This window comes from Apostichopus japonicus, chromosome 16 (assembly GCF_037975245.1).
Source record: "Apostichopus japonicus isolate 1M-3 chromosome 16, ASM3797524v1, whole genome shotgun sequence".
Classification (NCBI taxonomy): domain Eukaryota; kingdom Metazoa; phylum Echinodermata; class Holothuroidea; order Aspidochirotida; family Stichopodidae; genus Apostichopus; species Apostichopus japonicus.
Window position 1 is genome coordinate 6332581 of NC_092576.1, and position 17736 is coordinate 6350316.

Here is a 17736-nt window from a genome sequence, read left to right on the forward strand (position 1 = left end):
CCACAGATATTCATAGATACAGCTGGTATGTTAGTGGTGTAGGCCTCATATTCATAGATACATTTACAATGTAGGTCTTGTAAGCCAGTGGTATCCATAGATACAAATGTATAAGTGAATTAAGCAAATAAGCAATTATGTTCATAAGTTAGATAAGTAATAGTTGTAAGCAAAATATCTCAATAAATTAATATATTCGTTAGATCTCTAAGCCACATATATTCATAGTTTAATCATATTCGTTAAATTTTTAAGCCACATATATTAATATTTTAATATAAGTCACAGATATTCATAGATAAACCCCCTGTGTAAGTATTCAAAGCCACAGATATTCATAGATTAACCCCCTGTGTAAGTATTCTAAGCCACAGATATTCATAGAATAACCCCCTGTGTAAGTATTCTAAGCCACAGATATTCATAGATTAACCCATGTGTAAGTATTCTAAGCCACAGATATTCATAGTTTAATCCTATTGATAAGTATTATAAGCCACAGATATTCATAGATTAACCCCCTGTGTGAGTATTCTAAGCCACATATATTCATAGATTAACCCCCTGTGTAAGTATTCTAAGCCACAGATATTCATAGATTAACCCCTTTGTAAGTATAATAAGCCACAGATATTCATAGTTTAATCCTATTCGCAAGTATTCTAAGCCGAAGGTGTTCATAGTTTAATCCTATTCGCAAGTATTCTAAGCCGAAGATGTTCATAGTTTAATCCTATTCGTAACTATTCTAAGCCACAGATATTCATAGATTAACCCCCTGTGTAAGTATTCTAAGCCACAGATATTCATAGATTAACCCCTTTGTAAGTATAATAAGCCACAGATATTCATAGTTTAATCCTATTCGCAAGTATTCTAAGCCGAAGGTGTTCATAGTTTAATCCTATTCGCAAGTATTCTAAGCCGAAGATGTTCATAGTTTAATCCTATTCGTAAATATTCTAAGCCACAGATATCCATAGCTTAATCTCATTTGTATGTATTCTAAGACACAGATATTCATAGATTAACCCCCTGTGTAAGTATTCTAAGCCACAGATATTCATAGATAAACCCCCTGTGTAAGTATTCAAAGCCACAGATATTCATAGATTAACCCCCTGTGTAAGTATTCTAAGCCACAGATATTCATAGATTAACCCCCTTTGTAAGTATAATAAGCCACAGATATTCATAGTTCAATCCTATTCGCAAGTATTCTAAGCCGAAGATGTTCATAGTTTAATCCTATTCGTAAATATTCTAAGCCACATATATCCATAGCTTAATCTCATTTGTATGTATTCTAAGCCACAGATATTCATAGATTAACCCCCTGTGTATGTATTCTAAGCCACAGATATTCATAGATTAACCCCCTGTGTAAGTATTCTAAGCCACAGATATTCATAGATTAACCCCCTGTGTAAGAATTCTAAGCCACAGATATTCATAGATTACCCACTGTGTAAGTAATCTAAGCCACAGATATTCATAGATAAACCCCTTTGTAAGTATAATAAGCCACAGATATTCATAGTTTAATCCTATTCGCAAGTATTCTAAGCCGAAGGTGTTCATAGTTTAATCCTATTCGCAAGTATTCTAAGCCGAAGATGTTCATAGTTTAATCCTATTCGTAAATATTCTAAGCCACAGATATCCATAGCTTAATCTCATTTGTATGTATTCTAAGACACAGATATTCATAGATTAACCCCCTGTGTAAGTATTCTAAGCCACAGATATTCATAGATAAACCCCCTGTGTAAGTATTCAAAGCCACAGATATTCATAGATTAACCCCCTGTGTAAGTATTCTAAGCCACAGATATTCATAGAATAACCCCCTGTGTAAGTATTCTAAGCCACAGATATTCATAGATTAACCCATGTGTAAGTATTCTAAGCCACAGATATTCATAGTTTAATCCTATTGATAAGTATTATAAGCCACAGATATTCATAGATTAACCCCCTGTGTGAGTATTCTAAGCCACATATATTCATAGATTAACCCCCTGTGTAAGTATTCTAAGCCACAGATATTCATAGATTAACCCCTTTGTAAGTATAATAAGCCACAGATATTCATAGTTTAATCCTATTCGCAAGTATTCTAAGCCGAAGGTGTTCATAGTTTAATCCTATTCGCAAGTATTCTAAGCCGAAGATGTTCATAGTTTAATCCTATTCGTAAATATTCTAAGCCACATATATTCATAGATTAACCCCCTGTGTAAGTATTCAAAGCCACAGATATTCATAGATTAACCCCCTGTGTAAGTATTCTAAGCCACAGATATTCATAGAATAACCCCCTGTGTAAGTATTCTAAGCCACAGATATTCATAGATTAACCCATGTGTAAGTATTCTAAGCCACAGATATTCATAGTTTAATCCTATTGATAAGTATTATAAGCCACAGATATTCATAGATTAACCCCCTGTGTGAGTATTCTAAGCCACATATATTCATAGATTAACCCCCTGTGTAAGTATTCTAAGCCACAGATATTCATAGATTAACCCCTTTGTAAGTAAAATAAGCCACAGATATTCATAGTTTAATCCTATTCGCAAGTATTCTAAGCCGAAGGTGTTCATAGTTTAATCCTATTCGCAAGTATTCTAAGCCGAAGATGTTCATAGTTTAATCCTATTCGTAACTATTCTAAGCCACAGATATTCATAGATTAACCCCCTGTGTAAGTATTCTAAGCCACAGATATTCATAGATTAACCCCTTTGTAAGTATAATAAGCCACAGATATTCATAGTTTAATCCTATTCGCAAGTATTCTAAGCCGAAGGTGTTCATAGTTTAATCCTGATCGCAAGTATTCTAAGCCGAAGATGTTCATAGTTTAATCCTATTCGTAAATATTCTAAGCCACAGATATCCATAGCTTAATCTCATTTGTATGTATTCTAAGACACAGATATTCATAGATTAACCCCCTGTGTAAGTATTCTAAGCCACAGATATTCATAGATTAACCCCCTGTGTAAGCATTCTAAGCCACAGATATTCATAGAATAACCCCCTGTGTAAGTATTCTAAGCCACAGATATTCATAGATTAACCCATGTGTAAGTATTCTAAGCCACAGATATTCATAGTTTAATCCTATTGATAAGTATTATAAGCCACAGATATTCATAGATTAACCCCCTGTGTGAGTATTCTAAGCCACATATATTCATAGATTAACCCCCTGTGTAAGTATTCTAAGCCACAGATATTCATAGATTAACCCCTTTGTAAGTATAATAAGCCACAGATATTCATAGTTTAATCCTATTCGCAAGTATTCTAAGCCGAAGGTGTTCATAGTTTAATCCTATTCGCAAGTATTCTAAGCCGAAGATGTTCATAGTTTAATCCTATTCGTAAATATTCTAAGCCACATATATTCATAGATTAACCCCCTGTGTAAGTATTCAAAGCCACAGATATTCATAGATTAACCCCCTGTGTAAGTATTCTAAGCCACAGATATTCATAGAATAACCCCCTGTGTAAGTATTCTAAGCCACAGATATTCATAGATTAACCCATGTGTAAGTATTCTAAGCCACAGATATTCATAGTTTAATCCTATTGATAAGTATTATAAGCCACAGATATTCATAGATTAACCCCCTGTGTGAGTATTCTAAGCCACATATATTCATAGATTAACCCCCTGTGTAAGTATTCTAAGCCACAGATATTCATAGATTAACCCCTTTGTAAGTAAAATAAGCCACAGATATTCATAGTTTAATCCTATTCGCAAGTATTCTAAGCCGAAGGTGTTCATAGTTTAATCCTATTCGCAAGTATTCTAAGCCGAAGATGTTCATAGTTTAATCCTATTCGTAACTATTCTAAGCCACAGATATTCATAGATTAACCCCCTGTGTAAGTATTCTAAGCCACAGATATTCATAGATTAACCCCTTTGTAAGTATAATAAGCCACAGATATTCATAGTTTAATCCTATTCGCAAGTATTCTAAGCCGAAGGTGTTCATAGTTTAATCCTGATCGCAAGTATTCTAAGCCGAAGATGTTCATAGTTTAATCCTATTCGTAAATATTCTAAGCCACAGATATCCATAGCTTAATCTCATTTGTATGTATTCTAAGACACAGATATTCATAGATTAACCCCCTGTGTAAGTATTCTAAGCCACAGATATTCATAGATTAACCCCCTGTGTAAGCATTCTAAGCCACAGATATTCATAGAATAACCCCCTGTGTAAGTATTCTAAGCCACAGATATTCATAGATTAACCCATGTGTAAGTATTCTAAGCCACAGATATTCATAGTTTAATCCTATTGATAAGTATTATAAGCCACAGATATTCATAGATTAACCCCCTGTGTGAGTATTCTAAGCCACATATATTCATAGATTAACCCCCTGTGTAAGTATTCTAAGCCACAGATATTCATAGATTAACCCCTTTGTAAGTATAATAAGCCACAGATATTCATAGTTTAATCCTATTCGCAAGTATTCTAAGCCGAAGGTGTTCATAGTTTAATCCTATTCGCAAGTATTCTAAGCCGAAGATGTTCATAGTTCAATCCTATTCGTAAATATTCTAAGCCACATATATTCATAGATTAACCCCCTGTGTAAGTATTCTAAGCCACAGATATTCATAGATTACCCCCTGTGTAAGTAATCTAAGCCACAGATATTCATAGATTAACCCCTTTGTAAGTATAATAAGCCACAGATATTCATAGTTTAATCCTATTCGCAAGTATTCTAAGCCGAAGGTGTTCATAGTTTAATCTTATTCGTAACTATTCTAAGCCACAGATATCCATAGCTTAATCTTATTTATATGTATTCTAAGCCACAGATATTCATAGATTAACCCCCTTTGTAAGTATAATAAGCCACAGATATTCATAGTTTAATCCTATTCGTGAGTATTCTAAGCCGAAGATGTTCATAGTTTAATCCTATTCGTAAATATTCTAAGCCACAGATATCCATAGCTTAATCTCATTTGTATGTATTCTAAGCCACAGATATTCATAGATTAACCCCCTTTGTAAGTATAATAAGCCACAGATATTCATAGTTCAATCCTATTCGCAAGTATTCTAAGCCGAAGATGTTCATAGTTTAATCCTATTCGTAAATATTCTAAGCCACATATATCCATAGCTTAATCTCATTTGTATGTATTCTAAGCCACAGATATTCATAGATTAACCCCCTGTGTATGTATTCTAAGCCACAGATATTCATAGATTAACCCCCTGTGTAAGTATTCTAAGCCACAGATATTCATAGATTAACCCCCTGTGTAAGAATTCTAAGCCACAGATATTCATAGATTACCCACTGTGTAAGTAATCTAAGCCACAGATATTCATAGATAAACCCCTTTGTAAGTATAATAAGCCACAGATATTCATAGTTTAATCCTATTCGCAAGTATTCTAAGCCGAAGGTGTTCATAGTTTAATCATATTCGTAACTATTCTAAGCCACAGATATCCATAGCTCAATCTTATTCGTATGTATTCTAAGCCACAGATATTCATAGATTAACCCCCTTTGTAAGTATAATAAGCCACAGATATTCATAGTTTAATCCTATTCGCAAGTATTCTAAGCCGAAGATGTTCATAGTTTAATCCTATTCGTAAATATTCTAAGCCACATATATCCATAGCTTAATCTCATTTGTATGTATTCTAAGCCACAGATATTCATAGATTAACCCCCTGTGTAAGTATTCTAAGCCACAGATATTCATAGATTAACCCCCTGTGTAAGTATTCTAAGCCACAGATATTCATAGATTAACCCCCTGTGTAAGTATTCTAAGCCACAGATATTCATAGATTACCCCCTGTGTAAGTATAATAAGCCACAGATATTCATAGATAAACCCCTTTGTAAGTATAATAAGCCACAGATATTCATAGATTAATCCTATTCGCAAGTATTCTAAGCCGAAGGTGTTCATAGTTTAATCCTATTCGTAACTATTCTAAGCCACAGATATCCATAGCTTAATCTTATTTGTATGTATTCTAAGCCACAGATATTCATAGATTAACCCCCTTTGTAAGTATAATAAGCCACAGATATTCATAGTTTAATCCTATTCGCAAGTATTCTAAGCCGAAGATGTTCATAGTTTAATCCTATTCGTAAATATTCTAAGCCACAGATATCCATAGCTTAATCTCATTTGTATGTATTCTAAGCCACAGATATTCATAGATTAACCCCCTGTGTAAGTATTCTAAGCCACAGATATTCATAGATTAACCCCCTGTGTAAGTATTCTAAGCAACAGATATTCATAGATTACTCCCTGTGTAAGTAATCTAAGCCACAGATATTCATAGATAAACCCCTTTGTAAGTATAATAAGCCACAGATATTCATAGTTTAATCCTATTCGCAAGTATTCTAAGCCGAAGGTGTTCATAGTTTAATCCTATTCGTAACTATTCTAAGCCACAGATATCCATAGCTTAATCTTATTTGTATGTATTCTAAGCCACAGATATTCATAGATTAACCCCCTTTGTAAGTATAATAAGCCACAGATATTCATAGTTTAATCCTATTCGCAAGTATTCTAAGCCGAAGATGTTCATAGTTTAATCCTATTCGTAAATATTCTAAGCCACATATATCCATAGCTTAATCTCATTTGTATGTATTCTAAGCCACAGATATTCATAGATTAACCCCCTGTGTATGTATTCTAAGCCACAGATATTCATAGATTAACCCCCTGTGTAAGTATTCTAAGCCACAGATATTCATAGATTAACCCCCTGTGTAAGAATTCTAAGCCACAGATATTCATAGATTACCCCCTGTGTAAGTAATCTAAGCCACAGATATTCATAGATAAACCCCTTTGTAAGTATAATAAGCCACAGATATTCATAGTTTAATCCTATTCGCAAGTATTCTAAGCCGAAGGTGTTCATAGTTTAATCCTATTCATAACTATTCTAAGCCACAGATATCCATAGCTTAATCTTATTTGTATGTATTCTAAGCCACAGATATTCATAGATTAACCCCCTTTGTAAGTATAATAAGCCACAGATATTCATAGTTTAATCCTATTCGCAAGTGTTCTAAGCCGCAGATGTTCATAGTTTAATCCTATTCGTAAATTTTCTAAGCCACAGATATCCATAGCTTAATCTCATTTGTATATATTCTAAGCCACAGATATTCATAGATTAACCCCCTGTGTAAGTATTCTAAGCCACAGATATTCATGGATTAACCCCCTGTGTAAGTATTCTAAGCCACAGATATTCATAGATTAGCCCCTGTGTAAGTATTCTAAGCAACAGATATTCATAGATTACCCCCTGTGTAAGTATTCTAAGCCACAGATATTCATAGATAAACCCCTTTGTAAGTATAATAAGCCACAGATATTCATAGTTTAATCCTATTCGCAAGTATTCTAAGCCGAAGGTGTTCATAGTTTAATCCTATTCGTAAATATTCTAAGCCACAGATATCCATAGCTTAATCTTATTTATATGTATTCTAAGCCACAGATATTCATAGATTAACCCCCTGTGTAAGTATTCTAAGCCACAGATATTCATAGATTAACCCCTTTGTAAGTATTCTAAGCCACAGATATTCATAGATTAACCCCCTGTGTAAGTATTCTAAGCCACAGATATTCATAGATTAACCCCCTGTGTAAGTATTCAAAGCCACAGATATTCATAGATTAACCCATGTGTAAGTATTCTGAGCCACAGATATTCATAGTTTAATCCTATTGATAAGTATTCTAAGCCACAGATATTCATAGATTAACCCCCTGTGTAAGTATTCTAAGCCACAGATATTCATAGATTAACCCCTTTGTAAGTATAATAAGCCACAGATATTCATAGTTTAATCCTATTGATAAGTATTCTAAGCCACAGATATTCATAGATTACCCCCTGTGTAAGTAATTTAAGCCACAGATATTCATAGATAAACCCCTTTGTAAGTATAATAAGCCACAGATATTCATAGATTAATCCTATTTGCAAGTATTCTAAGCCGAAGGTGTTCATAGTTTAATCCTATTCGTAAATATTCTAAGCCACATATATCCATAGCTTAATCTCATTTGTATGTATTCTAAGCCACAGATATTCATAGATTAACCCCCTGTGTAAGTATTCTAAGCCACAGATATTCATAGATTAACCCCCTGTGTAAGTATTCTAAGCCACAGATATTCATAGATTAACCCCCTGTGTAAGTATTCTAAGCCACAGATATTCATAGATTACCCCCTGTGTAAGTATAATAAGCCACAGATATTCATAGATAAACCCCTTTGTAAGTATAATAAGCCACAGATATTCATAGATTAATCCTATTCGCAAGTATTCTAAGCCGAAGGTGTTCATAGTTTAATCCTATTCGTAAATATTCTAAGCCACAGATATCCATAGCTTAATCTTATTTGTATGTATTCTAAGCCACAGATATTCAAAGATTAACCCCCTTTGTAAGTATAATAAGCCACAGATATTCATAGTTTAATCCTATTCGCAAGTATTCTAAGCCGAAGATGTTCATAGTTTAATCCTATTCGTAAATATTCTAAGCCACAGATATCCATAGCTTAATCTCATTTGTATGTATTCTAAGCCACAGATATTCATAGATTAACCCCCTGTGTAAGTATTCTAAGCCACAGATATTCATAGATTAACCCCCTGTGTAAGTATTCTAAGCAACAGATATTCATAGATTACTCCCTGTGTAAGTAATCTAAGCCACAGATATTCATAGATAAACCCCTTTGTAAGTATAATAAGCCACAGATATTCATAGTTTAATCCTATTCGCAAGTATTCTAAGCCGAAGGTGTTCATAGTTTAATCCTATTCGTAACTATTCTAAGCCACAGATATCCATAGCTTAATCTTATTTGTATGTATTCTAAGCCACAGATATTCATAGATTAACCCCCTTTGTAAGTATAATAAGCCACAGATATTCATAGTTTAATCCTATTCGCAAGTATTCTAAGCCGAAGATGTTCATAGTTTAATCCTATTCGTAAATATTCTAAGCCACATATATCCATAGCTTAATCTCATTTGTATGTATTCTAAGCCACAGATATTCATAGATTAACCCCCTGTGTATGTATTCTAAGCCACAGATATTCATAGATTAACCCCCTGTGTAAGTATTCTAAGCCACAGATATTCATAGATTAACCCCCTGTGTAAGAATTCTAAGCCACAGATATTCATAGATTACCCCCTGTGTAAGTAATCTAAGCCACAGATATTCATAGATAAACCCTTTGTAAGTATAATAAGCCACAGATATTCATAGTTTAATCCTATTCGCAAGTATTCTAAGCCGAAGGTGTTCATAGTTTAATCCTATTCATAACTATTCTAAGCCACAGATATCCATAGCTTAATCTTATTTGTATGTATTCTAAGCCACAGATATTCATAGATTAACCCCCTTTGTAAGTATAATAAGCCACAGATATTCATAGTTTAATCCTATTCGCAAGTGTTCTAAGCCGCAGATATTCATAGTTTAATCCTATTCGTAAATTTTCTAAGCCACAGATATCCATAGCTTAATCTCATTTGTATATATTCTAAGCCACAGATATTCATAGATTAACCCCCTGTGTAAGTATTCTAAGCCACAGATATTCATGGATTAACCCCCTGTGTAAGTATTCTAAGCCACAGATATTCATAGATTAGCCCCTGTGTAAGTATTCTAAGCAACAGATATTCATAGATTACCCCCTGTGTAAGTATTCTAAGCCACAGATATTCATAGATAAACCCCTTTGTAAGTATAATAAGCCACAGATATTCATAGTTTAATCCTATTCGCAAGTATTCTAAGCCGAAGGTGTTCATAGTTTAATCCTATTCGTAACTATTCTAAGCCACAGATATCCATAGCTTAATCTTATTTATATGTATTCTAAGCCACAGATATTCATAGATTAACCCCCTTTGTAAGTATAATAAGCCACAGATATTCATAGTTTAATCCTATTCGCAAGTATTCTAAGCCGAAGATGTTCATAGTTTAATCCTATTCGTAAATATTCTAAGCCACAGATATCCATAGCTTAACGCTCAATTGTACGTATTCTAAGCCACAGATATTCATAGATTAACCCCCTGTGTAAGTATTCTAAGCCACAGATATTCATAGATTAACCCCTTTGTAAGTATTCTAAGCCACAGATATTCATAGATTAACCCCCTGTGTAAGTAGTTTAAGCCACAGATATTCATAGATTAACCCCCTGTGTAAGTATTCAAAGCCACAGATATTCATAGATTAACCCATGTGTAAGTATTCTGAGCCACAGATATTCATAGTTTAATCCTATTGATAAGTATTCTAAGCCACAGATATTCATAGATTAACCCCCTGTGTAAGTATTCTAAGCCACAGATATTCATAGATTAACCCCTTTGTAAGTATAATAAGCCACAGATATTCATAGTTTAATCCTATTGATAAGTATTCTAAGCCACAGATATTCATAGATTACCCCCTGTGTAAGTAATTTAAGCCACAGATATTCATAGATAAACCCCTTTGTAAGTATAATAAGCCACAGATATTCATAGTTTAATCCTATTTGCAAGTATTCTAAGCCGAAGGTGTTCATAGTTTAATCCTATTCGTAAATATTCTAAGCCACAGATATCCATAGCATAATCTTATTTGTATGTATTCTAAGCCACAGATATTCATAGATTAACCCCCTTTGTAAGTATAATAAGCCACAGATATTCATAGTTTAATCCTATTCGCAAGTATTCTAAGAAGAAGATGTTCATAGTTTAATCCTATTCGTAAATATTCTAAGCCACAGATATCCATAGCTTAATCTCATTTGTATGTATTCTAAGCCACAGATATTCATAGATTAAACCCCTGTGTAAGTATTCTAAGCCACAGATATTCATAGATTAACCCCCTGTGTAAGTATTCTAAGCCACAGATATTCATAGATTAACCCCCTGTGTAAGTAATCTAAGTCACAGATATTCATAGATTAACCCCTTTGTAAGTATAATAAGCCACAGATATTCATAGTTTAATCATATTCGCAAGTATTCTTAGCCGAAGGTGTTCATAGTTTAATCCTATTCGTAACTATACTAAGCCACAGATATCCATAGCTTAATCTTATTTGTATGTATTCTAAGCCACAGATATTCATAGATTAAACCCCTGTGTAAGTATTCTAAGCCACAGATATTCATAGATTACCCCCTTTGTAAGTAATCTAAGCCACAGATATTCATAGATTAACCCCTTTGTAAGTATTCTAAGCCGAAGATGTTCATAGTTTAATCCTATTCGTAAATATTCTAAGCCACAGATATCCATAGCTTAATCTCATTTGTATGTATTCTAAGCCACAGATATTCCTAGATTAACCCCCTTTGTAAGTATTCTAAGCCACAGATATTCATATATTATTCCCCTGTGTAAGTATTCTAAGCCACAGATATTCATAGATTAACCCCCTGTGTAAGTATTCTAAGCCACAGAATTTCATAGATAAACCCCTTTGTAAGTATAATAAGCCACAGATATTCATAGTTTAATCCTATTCGCAAGTATTCTAAGCCGAAGGTGTTCATAGTTTAATCCTATTCGTAACTATTCTAAGCCACAGATATCCATAGCTTAATCTTATTTATATGTATTCTAAGCCACAGATATTCATAGATTAACCCCCTTTGTCAGTATAATAAGCCACAGATATTCATAGTTTAATCCTATTCGCAAGTATTCTAAGCCGAAGATGTTCATAGTTTAATCCTATTCGTAAATATTCTAAGCCACAGATATCCATAGCTTAACGCTCAATTGTACGTATTCTAAGCCACAGATATTCATAGATTAACCCCCTGTGTAAGTATTCTAAGCCACAGATATTCATAGATTAACCCCTTTGTAAGTATTCTAAGCCACAGATATTCATAGATTAACCCCCTGTGTAAGTAGTTTAAGCCACAGATATTCATAGATTAACCCCCTGTGTAAGTATTCAAAGCCACAGATATTCATAGATTAACCCATGTGTAAGTATTCTGAGCCACAGATATTCATAGTTTAATCCTATTGATAAGTATTCTAAGCCACAGATATTCATAGATTAACCCCCTGTGTAAGTATTCTAAGCCACAGATATTCATAGATTAACCCCTTTGTAAGTATAATAAGCCACAGATATTCATAGTTTAATCCTATTGATAAGTATTCTAAGCCACAGATATTCATAGATTACCCCCTGTGTAAGTAATTTAAGCCACAGATATTCATAGATAAACCCCTTTGTAAGTATAATAAGCCACAGATATTCATAGTTTAATCCTATTTGCAAGTATTCTAAGCCGAAGGTGTTCATAGTTTAATCCTATTCGTAAATATTCTAAGCCACAGATATCCATAGCATAATCTTATTTGTATGTATTCTAAGCCACAGATATTCATAGATTAACCCCCTTTGTAAGTATAATAAGCCACAGATATTCATAGTTTAATCCTATTCGCAAGTATTCTAAGAAGAAGATGTTCATAGTTTAATCCTATTCGTAAATATTCTAAGCCACAGATATCCATAGCTTAATCTCATTTGTATGTATTCTAAGCCACAGATATTCATAGATTAAACCCCTGTGTAAGTATTCTAAGCCACAGATATTCATAGATTAACCCCCTGTGTAAGTATTCTAAGCCACAGATATTCATAGATTAACCCCCTGTGTAAGTAATCTAAGTCACAGATATTCATAGATTAACCCCTTTGTAAGTATAATAAGCCACAGATATTCATAGTTTAATCATATTCGCAAGTATTCTTAGCCGAAGGTGTTCATAGTTTAATCCTATTCGTAACTATACTAAGCCACAGATATCCATAGCTTAATCTTATTTGTATGTATTCTAAGCCACAGATATTCATAGATTAAACCCCTGTGTAAGTATTCTAAGCCACAGATATTCATAGATTACCCCCTTTGTAAGTAATCTAAGCCACAGATATTCATAGATTAACCCCTTTGTAAGTATTCTAAGCCGAAGATGTTCATAGTTTAATCCTATTCGTAAATATTCTAAGCCACAGATATCCATAGCTTAATCTCATTTGTATGTATTCTAAGCCACAGATATTCCTAGATTAACCCCCTTTGTAAGTATTCTAAGCCACAGATATTCATATATTATTCCCCTGTGTAAGTATTCTAAGCCACAGATATTCATAGATTAACCCCCTGTGTAAGTATTCTAAGCCACAGAATTTCATAGATTAACCTTCATGTGTAAGTATTCTAAGCCACAGATATTCATAGATTAACCCCCTGTGTAAGTATTCTAAGCCACAGATATTCATAGATTAACCCCCTGTGTAAGTATAATAAGACACAGATATTCATAGATTAACCCCCTGTGTAAGTATTCTAAGCCACAGATATTCATAGCTTAATCCTATTGATAAGTATTCTAAGCCACAGATATTCATAGATTAACCCCCTGTGTAAGTATTCTAAGCCACAGATATTCATAGATTACCCACTGTGTAAGTAATCTAAGCCACAGATATTCATAGATTAACCCCTTTGTAAGTATAATAAGCCACATATATTCATAGTTTAATTCTATTCGCAAGTATTCTAAGCCGAAGTTGTTCATAGTTTAATCCTATTCGTAACTATTCTAAGCCACAGATATCCATAGCTTAATCTTATTTGTATGTATTCTAAGCCAAAGATATTCATAGATTAACCCCCTGTGTAAGTATTCTAAGCCACAGATATTCATAGATTAACCCCTGTGTAAGTATTCTAAGCCACAGATATTCATAGATTAACCCCCTGTGTAAGTATTCTAAGCCACAGATATTCATAGATTAACCCCTTTGTAAGTATTCTAAGCCACAGATATTCATAGATTAACCCCCTGTGTAAGTATTCTAAGCCACAGATATTCATAGATTAACCCCCTGTGTAAGTAATCTAAGCCACAGATATCCATAGCTTAATCTTATTTGTATGTATTCTAAGCCACAGATATTCATAGATTAACCCCCTTTGTAAGTATAATAAGCCACAGATATTCATAGTTTAATCCTATTCGCAAGTATTCTAAGCCGAAGATGTTCATAGTTTAATCCTATTCGTAAATATTCTAAGCCACAGATATCCATAGCTTAATCTCATTTGTATGTATTCTAAGCCACAGATATTCATAGATTAACCCCCTGTGTAAGTATTCTAAGCCACAGATATTCATAGATTAACCCCCTGTGTAAGTATTCTAAGCCACAGATATTCATAGATTAACCCCCTGTGTAAGTAATCTAAGTCACAGATATTCATAGATTAACCCCTTTGTAAGTATAATAAGCCACAGATATTCATAGTTTAATCCTATTCGCAAGTATTCTAAGCCGAAGTTGTTCATAGTTTAATCCAATTTGTAACTATTCTAAGCCACAGATATCCATAGCATAATCTTATTTGTATGCATTCTAAGCCACAGATATTCATAGATTACCCCCTTTGTAAGTAATCTAAGCCACAGATATTCATAGATTAACCCCTTTGTAAGTATAATAAGCCACAGATATTCATAGTTTAATCCTTTTCGCAAGTATTCTAAGCCGAAGTTGTTCATAGTTTAATCCAATTCGTAACTATTCTAAGCCACAGATATCCATAGCATAATCTTATTTGTATGCATTCTTAGCCACAGATATTCATAGATTACCCCCTTTGTAAGTAATCTAAGCCACAGATATTCATAGATTAACCCCCTTTGTAAGTATTCTAAGCCGAAGATGTTCATAGTTTAATCCTATTCGTAAATATTCTAAGCCACAGATATCCATAGCTTAATCTCATTTGTATGTATTCTAAGCCACAGATATCCATAGCTTAATCTTATTAGTATGTATTCTAAGCCACAGATATTCATAGATTAACCCCCTTTGTAAGTATAATAAGCCACAGATATTCATAGTTTAATCCTATTCGTAAATATTCTAAGCCACAGATATCCATAGCTTAATCTCATTTGTATGTATTCTAAGCCACAGATATTCATAGATTACCCCCTTTTTAAGTAATCTAAGCCACAGATATCCATAGATTAACCCCTTTGTAAGTATAATAAGCCACAGATATTCATAGTTCAATCCTATTCGCAAGTATTCTAAGCCGAAGTTGTTCATAGTTTAATCCAATTCGTAACTATTCTAAGCCACAGATATCCATAGCATAATCTTATTTGTATGCATTCTAAGCCACAGATATTCATAGATTACCCACTTTGTAAGTAATCTAAGCCACAGATATTCATAGATTAACCCCCTTTGTAAGTATTCTAAGCCGAAGATGTTCATAGTTTAATCCTATTCGTAAATATTCTAAGCCACAGATATCCATAGCTTAATCTCATTTGTATGTATTCTAAGCCACAGATATCCATAGCTTAATCTTATTAGTATGTATTCTAAGCCACAGATATTCATAGATTAACCCCCTTTGTAAGTATAATAAGCCACAGATATTCATAGTTTAATCCTATTCGCAAGTATTCTAAGCCGAAGGTGTTCATAGTTTAATCCTATTCGTAAATATTCTAAGCCACAGATATCCATAGCTTAATCTCATTTGTATGTATTCCAAGCCACAGATATTCATAGATTAACCCCCTGTGAAAGTATTCTAAGCCACAGATATTCATAGATTAACCCCCTGTGTAAGTATTCTAAGCCACAGATATTCATAGATTAACCCCCTGTGTAAGTATTCTAAGCCACAGAATTTCATAGATTAACCCCCATGTGTAAGTATTCTAAGCCACAGATATTCATAGATTATCCCCTGTATAAGTAATCTTAGCCACAGATATTCATAGATTAACCCCCTGTGTAAGTATAATAAGCCACAGATATTCATAGTTTAATCCTATTTGCAAGTATTCTAAGCCGAAGATGTTCATAGTTTAATCCTATTCGTAAATATTCTAAGCCACAGATATCCATAGATTAATCTCATTTGTATGTATTCTAAGCCACAGATATCCATAGATTAACCCCCTTTGTAAGTATAATAAGCCACAGATATTCATAGTTTAATCCTATTCGCAAGTATTCTAAGCCGAAGATGTTCATAGTTTAATCCTATTCGTAAATATTCTAAGCCACAGATATCCATAGCTTAATCTCATTTGTATGTATTCTAAGCCACAGATATTCATAGATTAACCCCCTTTGTAAGTATTCTAAGCCACAGATATTCATAGATTATTCCCCTGTGTAAGTATTCTAAGCCACAGATATTCATAGATTAACCCCCTGTGTAAGTATTCTAAGCCACAGAATTTCATAGATTAACCCCCATGTGTAAGTATTCTAAGCCACAGATATTCATAGATTAAGCAAATGTGTAAGTATTCTAAGCCACAGATATTCATAGATTAACTCCCTGTATAAGTATTCTAAGCCACAGATATTCATAGATTAACCCCTGTGTAAGTATAATAAGCCACAGATATTCATAGTTTAATCCTATTCGCAAGTATTCTAAGCCGAAGGTGTTCATAGTTTAATCCTATTCGTAAATATTCTAAGCCACAGATATCCATAGCATAATCTTATTTGTATGCATTCTAAGCCACATATATTTCATAGATTTACCCCCTTTGTAAGTATAATAAGCCACAGATATTCATAGTTTAATCCTATTCGCAAGTATTCTAAGCCGAAGATGTTCATAGTTTAATCCTATTCGTAAATATTCTAAGCCACAGATATCCATAGCTTAATCTCATTTGTATATATTCTAAGCCACAGATATTCATAGATTAACCCCCTTTGTAAGTATTCTAAGCCACAGATATTCATATATTATTCCCCTGTGTAAGTATTCTAAGCCACAGATATTCATAGATTAACCCCCTGTGTAAGTATTCTAAGCCACAGAATTTCATAGATTAACCTTCATGTGTAAGTATTCTAAGCCACAGATATTCATAGATTAAGCAAATGTGTAAGTATTCTAAGCCACAGATATTCATAGATTAACTCCCTGTATAAGTATTCTAAGCCACAGATATTCATAGATTAACCCCTGTGTAAGTATGATAAGCCACGGATATTCATAGTTTAATCCTATTCGCAAGTATTCTAAGCCGAAGGTGTTCATAGTTTAATCCTATTCGTAACTATTCTAAGCCACAGATATCCATAGCATAATCTTATTTGTATGCATTCTAAGCCACAGATATTCATAGATTAACCCCCTTTGTAAGTATAATAAGCCACAGATATTCATAGTTTAATCCTATTCCCAAGTATTCTAAGCCGAAGATGTTCATAGTTTAATCCTATTCGTAAATATTCTAAGCCACTGATATTCATAGATTAATCTTTTTTGTAAGTATTCTAAGCCACAGATATTCATAGATTAACCCCTGTGTAAGTATTCTAAGCCACAGATATTCATAGATTAACTCCCTGTGTAAGTAGTCTAAGCCACAGATATTCATAGATTAACCCCGTGTGTAAGTATTCTAAGCCACAGATATTCATAGATTAACCCTTGTGTAAGTAGTCTAAGCCACAGATATTCATAGATTAACCCCCTTTGTAAGTATTCTAAGCCACAGATATTCATAGATTAACCC